The sequence below is a fragment of the Neovison vison genome, chromosome 3 (assembly GCF_020171115.1).
Source record: "Neovison vison isolate M4711 chromosome 3, ASM_NN_V1, whole genome shotgun sequence".
Taxonomy (NCBI): Eukaryota; Metazoa; Chordata; class Mammalia; order Carnivora; family Mustelidae; genus Neogale; species Neogale vison.
This window is the reverse complement of record NC_058093.1, coordinates 38567066-38581117: the sequence shown is the minus strand read 5'-3', so window position 1 is coordinate 38581117 and position 14052 is coordinate 38567066. Positions and strand designations below refer to the sequence as shown.

At 40.9% G+C, this 14052-nt stretch overlaps 1 protein-coding gene across 1 annotated transcript in view; it reads right to left on the bottom strand.

The window, feature by feature from the left end:
- The window catches only part of FBXO36 (F-box protein 36), a 92639-nt gene that overhangs the window by 31599 nt on the left and 46988 nt on the right, over nt 1-14052 (bottom strand). The gene's annotated exons all lie outside the window — the stretch shown is intronic.

The following is a 14052-nucleotide window of genomic DNA, read 5'->3' as shown; positions in this document are numbered from 1 at the left end:
TGGTGTGGGATTTTGCAAATTCCCTGCAGTAGCCACTAAGGCTACGTGTCCAACGTCAGCTGTAACTTTACCATCTGGTGTCACATCACATCAGAAATGAGGTCTGCGCATCAGTCAACATTCTCCTTAGAGATTGGGGTCACAAATCAAAGTGCTGGAAGGAATATTAAAAATCTATCATGTCAATCGATGTTAAAATCACGCAGACTAAAATGGCCACTTGTCTCTTGAGGGTCTCTGAGAGTAGGCGTTCTCTAACTTGGGGAGCCAGTTCCAAAGTTAATTGTTCCACTCTCTGCCTCCCTTTCTTTCTGCAGGGCAGACACAATGAGTGGATACTTTCCTACAAGACCAGCACCAGGGAAAGCACCATTATTATGTTTTGCCTGATGCATGTAAGGGTGATTACACAGGACTCTTCTTGGTAATGGACCTGCTCATGGCCCGTTGGACATCTAGGAACCTGTTGGTTTATCTGGAGCAAACCTCATTTCCATGGTTACGGACTGCATGTAAGTTCTATGTTGATTTCACTGCAGTGTCAACTCCTGGCCCCGATGAGGAGCCCCCTGAAGCCTATCCAATTTGTCTCATGTCCTTCAACCTACAATGGAACTGGGAAATTATTGAGATGACAAAGCTTCCACCAACTTGACAAACCAGATTTTTTCCACATTTAGATGAGGGCTATGTGGGAACAGATGGGTAAGGGGACGGTGCAGAGAAACTGGTTGGCTTCCTCTCTCACTAGCATCGCCGTGTAAGGTTATAGCAATAGTCTGGAAGGCTCTGCCCAAGGCAGAATTGTTAAGCAGGTGCAACTTGATATGGGCCCTCCCCTTGTTTATAGTTTCCTCTCTCCCATCCCCACCTACCTATCGCTCTCTGGGGTCTACACAGGTCCTGGGTATGCCTTTTTGGGCCACTGCCCTGGTCCCTACATTGCCCTGTCCCTAGGCCCTTCTTGGTGTGGTTCTAGAACCCCTCCTCCCCAGCTTTCGAACTGCCTGACCACCTCATTGCTCGTCTCTTCTTTCTCCCCGCTTACAGGCCTGGGCTTTAGCCAGCTTTCCTCTCCTTGTAGAGCTGTCTTCCTGTGCCCTGTCGTCTCCTTCTCCCAACCTCCTCCCCTTCCCGGATATCCGAAAGGTAACCACCAAACTCTCAGGGCTGTGGAGACTCTTTATACCATCTTACCTGGCACCCTGCCCAACAGAAAGTAGGACTTTTAATTAAAGGCTTACTATTCATATAGGTTTACATATAGAATATATAAGTTACAAACACCTAAAGTCTGACAAAACTTGCAGAAAATACCTTAACCTGACACTTTTGATATTCCTGAGCAGGAACCTCACCAAAATGGTTCTCTTAAACATCTTTCCACCCCATCCACACAGAGGTGAGGGTGTTTTGGTCCCTAGGACTGCTGTAACAAAAAACTAAAGGCTTAATTGACAGAATTTATTGCTTCACAGTTCTGGAAAGCTGTTGACAGGTTTGGCATCTCGGAAGCCTCTCTCCTGGGCTGGCAGACGACCACCTTCTTGCTGGGGCCTTATATGGCCTTTCTTCTGTCCGTGTGAATCCCTAGCGTCTGTCTCTTCTTATAAGGATACCGGTCATATTGGATCAGGGCCCCACCTTTATGATCTCATTTAACCTTAATGACCTGTTCAAAGGCCCTATCACCAAATCCCAACCGTGGGGATTAGGGCTTGGACATAGGAATTTTAGGAGGACACAATTTAGTCCCTAGCAGAGTCATCCGTTACAGTATCTTTTACTGTATCTCTGTGATACACAGGGACATCAGTAGAAAGAGCACAAATTCTGGAGAGAGACAGAACTTTGCTATTTAATCGCTCTAAACTTCAGTTTCCTTTTTTATTCCCTTTCTATTAGACATCATTGAAATTAACATTAAATATGATAAATATTTCCTTTCTATTGAGGAAAGATGCCAGGCAATCCGAATCTAATGCTGTCTCTATACCACATGATCTGGAACTTTTGAACTAATGGGGAGGTCAGAAATAATTTAGACCATCTCTTGCAACTCATACAGAGGAGCAAAATGTTTCCAAGAGATTATGTTAGAAGTGGTGCTTTGTCTCTCTCTACGACCACATCACCGGAGGTATGTTACCGTGAAAGCAAGTCTTGGGTTGAATTCTGCCACAGGAAAGACACCACCAAGCAGGTACCACAAGAGTCCACACTACATTTCTGGAAGCTAAATGGAGTCCCCTCCTCACCGTGCACTTGGGCACGCTGTGGGAGCCTTCACAGGGAATTATCTCTCTGGGGCAAGTACGCCCATATTACAATGACATAATCAGCTACCCTTCTGGCCAAATCAAGCAACTAAATCCCTGGGGAAGTGGAGGATTCCAGAACAAATGGAGTTCTAGATGAGGCACTACTCCAGCAAAGTTGTTACCAAGCTTATTTCTTCTGTTGTTTGAAAAAAGGCAGAGAGATGTACACAATTGTTAAAATATTTTAAATAAAATATTTTAAATTTTAAATATTTAAAAAATATTTTTAAAATATTTTTTTAAATTTTTAAAATATTTTTACATTTTTAATATCTTTATTTCAAATTTTTATTTTTTTATTTTTTATTATTATTTTTTAAAGATTTTATTTATTTATTTTTCAGAGAGAGAGAGGGAGAGAGAGTGAGCACAGGCAGACAGAATGGCAGGCAGAGGCAGAGGGAGAAGCAGGCTTCCTGCTGAGCAAGGAGCCCGATGCAGGACTCGATCCCATGACGCTGGGATCATGACCTGAGCTGAAAGCAGCTGCTTAACCAACTGAGCCACCCAGGCGTCCCTCAAATTTTTATTTTAATGTTATTATTTTAAAATTCTTAATATTTTTAAAAATTTTTAAAAATTTTAAATATTTTTGTAATCTTTAAAAATTTAAAATTTTTTAAAAATATTTTAAATAAAATAAAGTAAAAAATTTTTTAAACGGCAGGGAAACACTTATAATCTTACTTGTCTCCTATCTTGCACATTACTCCTTTCATCAGTGAAAAATTATTCCCGATATTCATTAGACTAATTAATTAGCCCTCCGGTACTGATGTAGGAAGCAGTTCTTGAAATGCTTGCAATACTGTCCTCTAGAGGGAGGATTCTCAGGGCACAGACTCAGATTAACTTGCACACAGGTTAACTTGCACACTACTGGCCCCCCTGAGGTATTTAAGGTAAATTACTGAGAATATAACACTTGCCTAAGGAAAGATGACTGGCTAGAACCAGAATCCAAGCCTCCTTACTTCCCACTCAGAAACACAGGGTTTGTTTTGAGGCACAAAGCTTTCTTCAAATATGACCTTTATGCTACGGGTCGGCAGATCAGTTCTACACAGCACAACACAGCAGTCAGAATCACTACTAAGCCTTGTTAAGACTCAATTATGCTCCATATACTACACTTATTAAAAGAGAAAATTAGATATTTTCTACCACTTATTGTCTCTCAGATTGGTAAAGTTGTGTTTTCGTTGTTTTTTTTGTTTGTTTGTTTAAGTGATAAAGCCTAATATTGGTAAGGACAAGGAAAAATAAAAGCCCTTAATGATCATTGAGAAGGGCGTAAATTGATTTGGCAATACTCCTCAAAAACCTGATGTTCATTCCTACCCTTGGACTCAAACATTCTACTTGTTAAGAATTTATCCTCAGGGTGCCTGGGTGGCTCAGTGGGTTAAGCTTCTGCCTACAGCTCGGGTCATGATCTCAGGGTCCTGGGATCGAGCCCTGCATCTGGCTCTCTGCTCCACGGGGAACCTGCTTCCCCCTCTCTCTCTGCCTGCCTCTCTGTCTACTTGTGATCTCTCTCTCTGTCAAATAAATAAAATCTTTAAAAAAAAAAAAGAATCTATCCTCAGGAATTTATCAGAAATGTGTATAACATGTTTAATGAGGATAATTGGGAGAAAGGCAGGCAGGGATAAGAGGCCCCTGCCCTAAGAGGTTACCACCCTTAAAAGGATTTGACACCACCCCGGAAGGAGCCCCACCCTTTCCCACAGGATAGGTAGATGACAAAAACCTGATTGGATGACAGGCACATGGAGTTAATCAGATTAAGACAGCCCAAACCAAAAAAAAACATAAAAGCCCCTAGATATTGGGGCACCTGGTCAGTTGGTTAAACATCTGCCTTCATCTGAGGTCATGATACCAGAATCCTGGGATTGAGCCTTGCTTGGAGCCTGGCATTGGACTCCCTGCTAAGTGGGGAGTTGGCTTCTCCCTTTCCCTCTGCAGCTCCCTCTGCTGGTGCATTCTCTCTCTCTCTCTCTGTAAAATAAATAAATAAAATCTTTAAAAAAAAAAAAAAAAACCCCAAGATCTAAACACCAAATCGGCAACCCTCATGTGTCCCCTTCCTCTTCAGGAGCTTTGTACTATGGCTCGATAAACTTTGCTTTGCTGCCCACCACTGTTCGTCTGTCTGATCTACCTCATTCTTCTAAGCAGCACGACCCAGAACCATGGACACTAAAGAAGAAATCCTGTAACATTTTGATATAAGAATGTTTGTCATAAGTTAATTATGACAATGAAAAATCAGAACTGACCTAAGGGTTTGATAGTTGGGACTAAATGAATAACTATGGCACACCTAGAAGATGGAATACTTTGCAGCCAATAAAAGAATAGGTGAAAAATAACACAGAACAATGTTAATGATCATTCCTGATCAAAATATATACCACTAATCCAAATATTGAAAGAAAATATTTATATATGCAGAGGGAAGGAACATCAGTGTAGCAGTAAATGCAACTGTTTCACATGACAGATCCAGCTTGAAGAAAGCTGACCTAAGAGGTATCCCCCAAATATTTGTAAAGTGGTTGCTAACAATTCTGGTATTAGCTCATCTTATGCCAAGTCATATATTCATATATAGCTACTGTTACATATTTATCTCTATTTTGAAAATCTTAAAGTCTATAAATCTTGTTTTGTTTTTTTTTTTTAAAAGATTTTATTTATTTATTTGACAGACAGAGATCACAAGTAGGCCAAGAGGCAGGCAGAGAGAGAGAGGAGGAAGCAGCCTCCCCGTGGAGCAGGGAGCCCATGCGGGGCTCGATTCCAGGACCCTGAGATCATGACCTGAGACGAAGGCAGAGGCTTAACCCACTGAGCCACCCAGGCACCCTATAAATACTGTTTTAAACACTGTTATTATTTCTCTGCCACAAGAGTGCTCGCAGGCACAAGATGGAGGGAGGGGCAGAAGGAAAGAATCTCAAGCTGACTCCGCACTGAGCACGGAGCCCAAGCAGGGCTCATCCCAGTACCCTGAGATCATGACCTGAACTAAAATCACAAGTCAGAGGCTCAACAGACTGAGCCACCCAGGCACCCCGAGTATCTTGTTCTTATTAAGTGTGAATGTTTTGTTAATGAACATTCCAGCAAGAAAAGCTGCAGAGGAGTTTGCACTGTTTTCACAGGACTGTTGAGATTTAGCTGGAAAACGGGCTTGACTGTGCTCCCCCCAGGTCTCCTGAATCTCCCAAAGGCCTGTGAGCCATAGGCAACTCTTTATGAATGAGGAAACTGACCCTAATGGCTTAGAAATCTTGTGTCTACTCCTGCTGTCGAGGCATCTGCTGACCTTGCCGGTCTAGTTGTCGTGTATTGCTTCATACCTGCTCCAGGAAGGATGGGCAGCGAGCCTTGTTAGAAGGTACATGCCACTATTTGGTAGTTTAGTAGAAATCATGTGACCATTGGTGGAATTCTTAAAAATTTTTATTTATATTTACCGTCTTTTTAGACCTCTTATGTATTTCCAGTAAATCTTTGCAATAAACTTGGAAATTGAGTTTCCTTTTGAAAAAGAGGTCAAAGGTTTCTCACTAATCCCTTGGCACCTCTTCTTTACCATTTATGAAGTCAAGATGATGAGGCATTTGTTGTTCATCTGGCAAAGGTCCCTAAACGTTAGGTGCTTTCCCCCACTGGGCACGCAACTCACTAGACAGTTCTTGAGGGGTCACTGGGAAAGAAATGGGCCCAGCTGGGCATCTCAGCATCTGACAATATTTGGACAATGCACATCTCGGTCCTCACTCCAGGCTGATATTGTGCTAATCCCACCACTCCCTTAACTGAAAAATCCTTCCACCGGGACAAAAACCAGAGAGAATCTGTGATTAGACAGGTCTGGGTTTAAACCCTGTTCTTTGTCTTTTACCTTGGGCAAAGGTCTTCATCTTTTCCGGCCTCAGTTTCATCTCCAAAATGGACATAATGACGATGTCCCCTCACTGACTCGTGGATGGATGACATGAGATAAATCCAAAGAACCCAGCCGGATGCCAGATACGGGGTACACCGCAAAGAAGGAGGTTCTTGCCTCTTTCTCCCTTCCCCTCTTGTTCACCTGCTGACTAGTCCCTCATACCTGTAATAGCCAACTCAGCCTCAAATACCAAGTATCTCTTTCCTCCTCAACTATCTAATTATATTTGGTTCTTGATCGTATTCTTCAAAGACATTTATTTCGGCTTTTCACTCTGACCAGGTATTTGATTTATTAATCATCAATAATCATTAAGAATTGCATGCTCTTTGCTGTATTTCCTCAACAGTTTAATTTTCATCCATCCAGTTAAAAAACAAAGTTGCTCATGAAGGCTTGGAATGACTTGCTAGATACCACACACTCAATGGGGGATTCCAAATCTTTCTAAGTGTCTGTCTAAGAAATAGGTTTGGGGACGCCTGGGTGGCGCAGTTGGTTGGACGACTGCCTTCGGCTCAGGGCGTGATCCTGGAGTCCCGGGATTGAGTCCCACATCGGGCTCCCAGCTCCATGGGGAGTCTGCTTCGCTCTCTGACCTTCTCCTCGCTCATGCTCTCTCTCACTGTCTCTCTCTCTCAAATAAATAAATAAATAAAATCTTTAAAAAAAAAAAAAAAAGAAATAGGTTTGTGAGTTAGCACGTGGCTGTTTCTGCTTTCTCTTGGCAGACCACTGTTATTTTACCAGATCAAATTTCTCCCTGCTTTGGAAATCATATATAATTAGGGGATTTCACACAGTGGAACTGAGATACTGTGTCATGGAGAGTTTGTGGAATCAGGTCTTTTATGAGGGGAAGAAGGATTTTGTTTTTAACAGGCCAGCGAGAAATGGAGACGTGAGGACTGCAAGGTAAACCCCGCATATAACTTTAGCTCTCGATATTACTCAAAAGCTCACAAAGCACTGGTTTTCCGAAAGGCAGAAAGATGTTATTTTTTTAAATGAATTATGAAGATAATTTTATTTCACCTTATTTAAATCAGACAACAATTATGGAGGTTTCCATGCAAATTTATAACATCAAGTATCTGCTCCTCTCTGTTTCTGTGTTTGGTTCAATTTGTCTAACTACAGCAAAACTTAGATATTCAACTATCCAAAATTTCACTCTGGAATAGTAGTAATTTTTATACATTAGGAATAAAAGAAACATTATTATTAATATTAGTAGTATTTAAAGAGAGAGAGGGAGGAAGGGGCAGAGGGTGGGGGAGAGGGAGAGAATCTTAAGCAGGGTCCATGCCCAGTGCAGAGCCCAACATGGAGCGCCATCTCACAACCCTGAGATCATGGCCTGAGGTGAAACCAAGAGTCTGGCACTTAACTGACTGAGCCACCCAGGCGCCCCAACATTATTAATGGATAAAATAAGTCTGAGGCTAAGATGAAAATGAAATAAAAAGAAATTTATCGTAAGACCTGACTGCATTGAAATATTTCTTCAAGAATTCAGAAATGTAGTTGCCCTTGGAGAGTCCAGTTAGTAAATTTCAAACACAATGAATGTGATTAGGAATTGATAGCAGACAATGTCGGTTGCCACCCATCTGCCTTTCCTAGTAGAGCCGGGTTTGTCCAGCAGTCTCTCTCTTCTGCATAGCTTATGCACAGAGTGCAGACCTCATCTCTGGCTCCAAGAGGCAGGACATGATGGCTCCAGTGATTCTTGGCAGTTTTTTCCCTTTGCCAGGGATTGGTATGGGCATTTGATAAAATTTTGGCCAATGAGACAGCAGGAGAAGGCTCCAGAAGCTTTGGGAAGATTTTATCACTTATAAGGAGAAACAGGGCACCTTTTGGGGCACTGATCATTGTGCTTTGATGTGATTGCTGGAGTTGCTGTAGCCATTTTGTGACTAGGAGGGGAGCCAGGCTGAGATGACAGCTATCACCTAGAGGAGACAGAAGCAGTATATTGTGAAGAAGAGGAGTTTGAACACTCTCACCGTGCTGGGAACCTCTTTTTCTTTGGATGTGCTTCATGTGAAATAATACCATATTTCATCAGATCTAATACACTATCCATTGTATGTCATGTCACAGCATAATTTTATGTGCGTTGTAGAAAGAAATAACACCGGCAAAAAAAATGACATACAAAATTTTTTTTGAGGTTTTATTTATTTATTTGACAGCAGGAGAGAGCATAAGCATGGGGAATGGCAGAGGGAAAGGGAGAAGCATGTTCTCTGCTGAGTAGGAAGCCTGATGAGAGCTCGATCCCAAGACCCTGAGACCATGACCTGAATGGAAGGCAGATGCTTAACAGACTGAGCCACCCAGATGCCCAACATGTTTTTTTAATCACTTATTTTATATTTATTGAAAGGCTCTTTTATTCATCACTAGACATGTATTTTGTATTTTGTTATGTTATTTTTAGCATTTGTATTACTTCATTAATTTTATAAATTATATTGACACAATATATGTATTTTGTTAATTCTGATATAATATATTTATACTGTTCTTGCATGTATCTAAAAAAGGAAAATATAAGTGGAATAAATAGATGAATGTATTCCTGAAACTTCCCCAGATTCAGAGTCTGAGTCTTGTGGATCACACTGCGGACGAGTGCCTTCATTGTTTTATTCAGAATATTGTCTTCTGTGACATCAGTATCATGATGATAACCACAATAAAATAGAGCTCTTTTTTTTTTTTTGAAGACTTTATTTATTTATTTGAGAGACAGAGAGCAAGACTGCAAGCGAGAGAACACAAGTGGGGAATGTGGGGCTCGATCCCAGGCCCCTGAGATGATGATCTGAGTGGAAGGGAGACACTTAGCCAACGGAGCCACCCAGGTGCCCCTAAAGTATTGAACTCTTAAGCTGGCTTTGGGGCTATGGAGAGCTTGCCTCCTCTTGGCTTCTACTTTGGGAATGCTGTAAACATGTCTGATTCTCCCCCACACTCTCATAGCTGCTGGATTTTCTTCTGAGCTACTGCTCTGATGCCTGGGCTTCTGAGTTGTTTTCAGTTTCTAGCTCTTATGAACAAAGTTTCATAAAACTTGTGTACTGGTTGTTGCCCTCTTTTACTCCTTTTAAGTTGTTAACCATCCTCTATTCATTAGCAATTCTTTAAAATAAACTGTCCCTGGTAAAAGAGCAATATGGTTTCTGTCTCTGTGGACCTTGCTCGAGATATCTGATTAGAATCTTCCATCACTCATTATGTAGGGCACTTGGTAAGAGCTTTTAATTTGGGGCTACTTCACGTCTAGGACATTTTTTTGTATAAATTTTTTCCGGATTTTTTTTTTCCCCTAGCTACTGGATGTCCTGGTCAGATTCTTTTCTTTTCTTTTTTCCCTATTTTCCCTCTTTTCTGTTTTTCTATAAGGGTTCCTCAAGTTTATCTTCCAGCCCTTCTGTTGAGTTTTCCATTTTTCCTGTCCAGTTTTTTCTTTTCTAAAAGTTCTGGTTAATTTTCTGAAATTTTTTAAATGGCGTGCTGTTCTTGTTTCATGGTTATCATACCTCGTCTTACCCTGCCGAGGCTATTACTGATGAATATTTTGTTCTGTGTGCATTGTCTTTATTATCTCCAAAATTATATTTTCTGGATTTTGGTGGTGGTGATGGTGGCCCTGATGATTCATTTCGCCTTTCCAGCCTGAGAACTCTTAGCTGTCCATGCATATTCAGGAGTGGGGCGCTAGGGAGATGATTGGCAGTTCTAGCATTAAGCAGGGCTTGTCCGGAGGAGGACCTCATTATAGGGTGGTCTGATGGGGTTCTTTGGTTGGAGGATCCTCAGTATGAGTATCTTTTGATCTCCTCACCTGGCTGGCCTGGTCTGATTCTCCAGAGAAGAATTTTCCAGCTTTCTGCCTAGAGGGCAGAAGGCTGGCTGCCTACACCATCCCGTGAGCCTCAGGAGAGTCAGAGTGAGTCTCTTAAATCAGGTTGTGGATTTTCCTTTCATCTCTTGCCATATTTAACACTGAGTCCCTCTGTCCCAGTGACCTGGGGCTTGAGGCCATGGTATCCCTCCTTACCACTCCAGAGACCAAATCTCCAGTCTTCTGGAGGGTGAAGCAAACTGTTCATGGTTGTAGAGGAGGGGAGGAGATGAGGAAGGTGGTTCTAACCACATCTCAAATAGAATTTTAATCATTCCTCTTGTCTTCAGGTCCTTCTTTATCCTTGCTTTCAAAAGAACCCATTTTTACCCATTCTTGAGCCTCCCTGCTGAGTTTCTGGGGCACAAATTTGATTGCTTCCTGACTTGCCCACCACTGGCTTAGATTTCAACTTTCCTGGGGCTGTTGATCTACCAGTAGATCATCTGCCTTCTAGTTTGCAAAATTGTTGCCTTTCCTATTCTCTTTGTCTTTGCAGGTTATGCTTAGAAAAAAACCCTGTAATTGTCATTTTAGTGATGTTGCCAGAGGGAAGGAAGATATATAACAGTTCTTTTTTTTTTTTTTTTTTAAGATTGTATTTATTTGTCAGAGAGAGAGAGCACAAGCAGGTAGTGGCAGGCCCAGTGAGAAGCAGGCTCCCTCCTGAGCAAGGAGTCTAACGTGGGACTCAATTCCAAGACCCTGAGATCATGACCTGAGCAGAAGGTAGACACTTAGCCAACTAAGCCACCCAGGCATCCCTATATAATAGTTCTTTAACTAGAAGCTGTGCTTTGTGTATTCTTTTTTCTTTTTTTTTAAGATTTTATTTTTTTATTTGACAGATAGAGATCGCAAGTAGGCAGAGAGGCAGGCAGAGAGAGAGGAGGAAGCAGGGGCTCGATGTGGGGCTCGATCCCAGAACCCTGGTATCATGACCCAAGCCAAAGGCAGAGGCTTTAACCCACTGAGCCACCCAGGCGCCCCATGCTTTGTGTATTCTTAAGATGCTTAAAATGCCACCATAGAGAATCTGAGATACTATATTTCTCAACTTAAATACACAGAATAATGTAAATAATTGAGTTGGTAGTCAATGTTTAAATTTGGGAGTATCTGTTACATTTACAATGATTTTAAGATATTTAAAAGAATGTGATCTACATTGTTTTTTAAGATTTTATTTATTTAGTTAGTTTACAGAGAGAGAGAGAGAGAGCACAAGCAGGGGGAGCAGGAGAGGGAGAGGGAGAAGCAGGCTCCCCGCTGAGCAGGTAGCCCCATGTGGGACTTGATCCCAGGACTCCGGGACCATGACCCGAGCCAAAGGCAGAGGCTTAACCATCTGAGCCACCCAGGTCCCCCCAGAATGTGATCTACATTTTTACATTCGTTTCATTACAGCTTTGCACACACTTGGTTTGATTTTGTTAGATTTGTTATTTTGTCTCTTCAGATTTTAGAAATGCTTGAGAAAGTCAAATACATTAAATTTGTGGTATAGATTAAAGCATTTAAGATGATTTAATTAAGTTTGTAGATAGTATTTACATTTAAGATAATTTAATTTGTTAAATTTATAAGTTCCATAGCTTTAATTAATAATTTCTAAGATAATCTGATTAAGTTTGTAAACAGTGCTTAAAAGTTTAGAGGATTATGACTTATTAACTCTAGTAAATTCATTAACCGTTCATCAAAGGATAACGAAACTAAGTGTTTTGCATTGTCATTCAAAATTACATGATTTACAATTGAATTTACTAGGTTTGTATTTGACTGTTTAAAGAAAAATAGATTTGGGGTGCCTGGCTGGCTCAGTCAGTGGAGCGCTGGCTTGTAGGACTCTTTAACTCAGGATTCTGAGTTCAAGCCCCACTTTAGGTTTAAGGATTGTAAATAAATACACTTTAAAGAAAAATAGGTTTTTAATTTTTAACTTTAATTGAATAGCAGTGATAAACACAAATAACTAATAAATCAAAATATTTGTATTAATTTACAAATTATAAATAATTATAAAATAGTTCCCTAAATCCAGTTAAAAATATTGATTTAGGTGTTTGGGGACAACTTAGCCATTTGGAAAAAAAATTTTGATTTATGCCTAACACCAGGATAAACTCTAACAGATCAGAGATTTGCAAGTAAAAAATGAGACCATACAGGAGCTAAAAGGAAAAAATGGTGAATTCCTTTATTATCTTTCTATGTCTCAAATCAAAAGCCTAAAAGAGAGGATTGATAAATTCGACTATATAAATATAAAAAACTTGGAAACATGAGAATGTTTAAAGCAATTTATTCATAACAGCTCTGGGTTGAAAACAACCAAAATATTCATTAACTGGTAAAGAGACAAAGACATCCATATGACAAAATATTACTCCGCAATCAAAGGAATCGCTGATACCTGCATCACAGAAAGGCAAACAGAAATCAGGGGAGTGGTACCCAAGGGATGAGGGTGGGAGAGAGGAATGACCGCAAAGAGACATGAGGGAAACCTTGGGTCGACAGAAATGGTCTCTCTCTTTAGTACAGTGCTGATATTAGGGTGATTTTTACTATTTTGAAAGTGTATCTTGAGAATCCTGATTTTCTTAAAGTTTATTTATTTAATGGTCTCTCTCTTTAGTACAGTGCTGATATTAGGGTGATTTTTACTATTTTGAAAGTGTATCTTGAGAATCCTGATTTTCTTAAAGTTTATTTATTTCTTTTTATAATCTCTACACCCAACGTGAGGCTCAAACTCCCAACCCCAAGATCAAGAGTAGGATGTTTTTCCAGGTGAGCCAGACAGGTGCTCATAATAAATCTGGTTTTTTAAAAAATGTATCAGACAAAGTCAAAAGAAAAACAATACTTTGAAAAGAACATCTGCAGTTAAGATTGCGACAATAGGCTAATCTCCCTAAAAAATTTGTAGAAACAGAGAAAAGGCCAACAAATTAATTTTTAAAAAAGGATTTTATTTATTTATTTATTTGACAGAGAGAGAGAGAGAGAGAGATGACCAGAGCAGGAGCACAAGCAGGGAGAGTGGAAGAGGGAAAACAGGCTTCCCGCTGGGTGGGGAGCCCGATGCAGGGCTAGATCCCAGGACCCCAGGATCATGATCTAAGCTGAAGGCAGATGCCCAACCATCTGAGCCACCCAGGTACCCCAAATTAATTTTAAAATGAGCCAAAGACATGAAAACAATGTTCACAGGACAAAACATTTACATGGCCCAGAAACATATGAAAAGATGCTCCATTTCACTCATAATAATAGAAAAGCATATCAAAATCACCTTGAGATATCATTTCTCATCTATCCAGACTGGCAACATCCAACAGACTGAAAATTCCCGCTCTTAGCAAGAACGTGGGGAAACAGGTATTCTCAATGTGGTACAAAAGCTATAGAGGGAAATCTAGCATAATCTAATAAAATTACAGCGAGGAAGAGATGGATGACTATTTATTTACTTTAAAAGATTTGATTTATTTGACAGATAGAAAGCAAGCACAATCGGGGGAGCAGTACAGGGAGAGGGAGAAGAAGGCTCCCTGCAGATTAGGGAACCTGATGTAGGGCTGGATCCCAGCACCCTGGAATCACGACCTCAGCCAAAGGCAGACGCCTACCTGAACCACCCAGGCGCTCCAGGATAGTTTATTTAATAAATAATGTTGACATGGGGTGCCTGGGTGGCTCAGTGGGTTAAAGCCTCTGCCTTCGGCTCAGGGTCTGGGATCAAGCCCCGCATCGGGCTCTCTGCTCGGCAGGGAAACCTGCTTTCCCCTCTCTCTCTCTGCCTGCCTCTCTGCCTAGTTGTGATCTCTGTCTGTCAA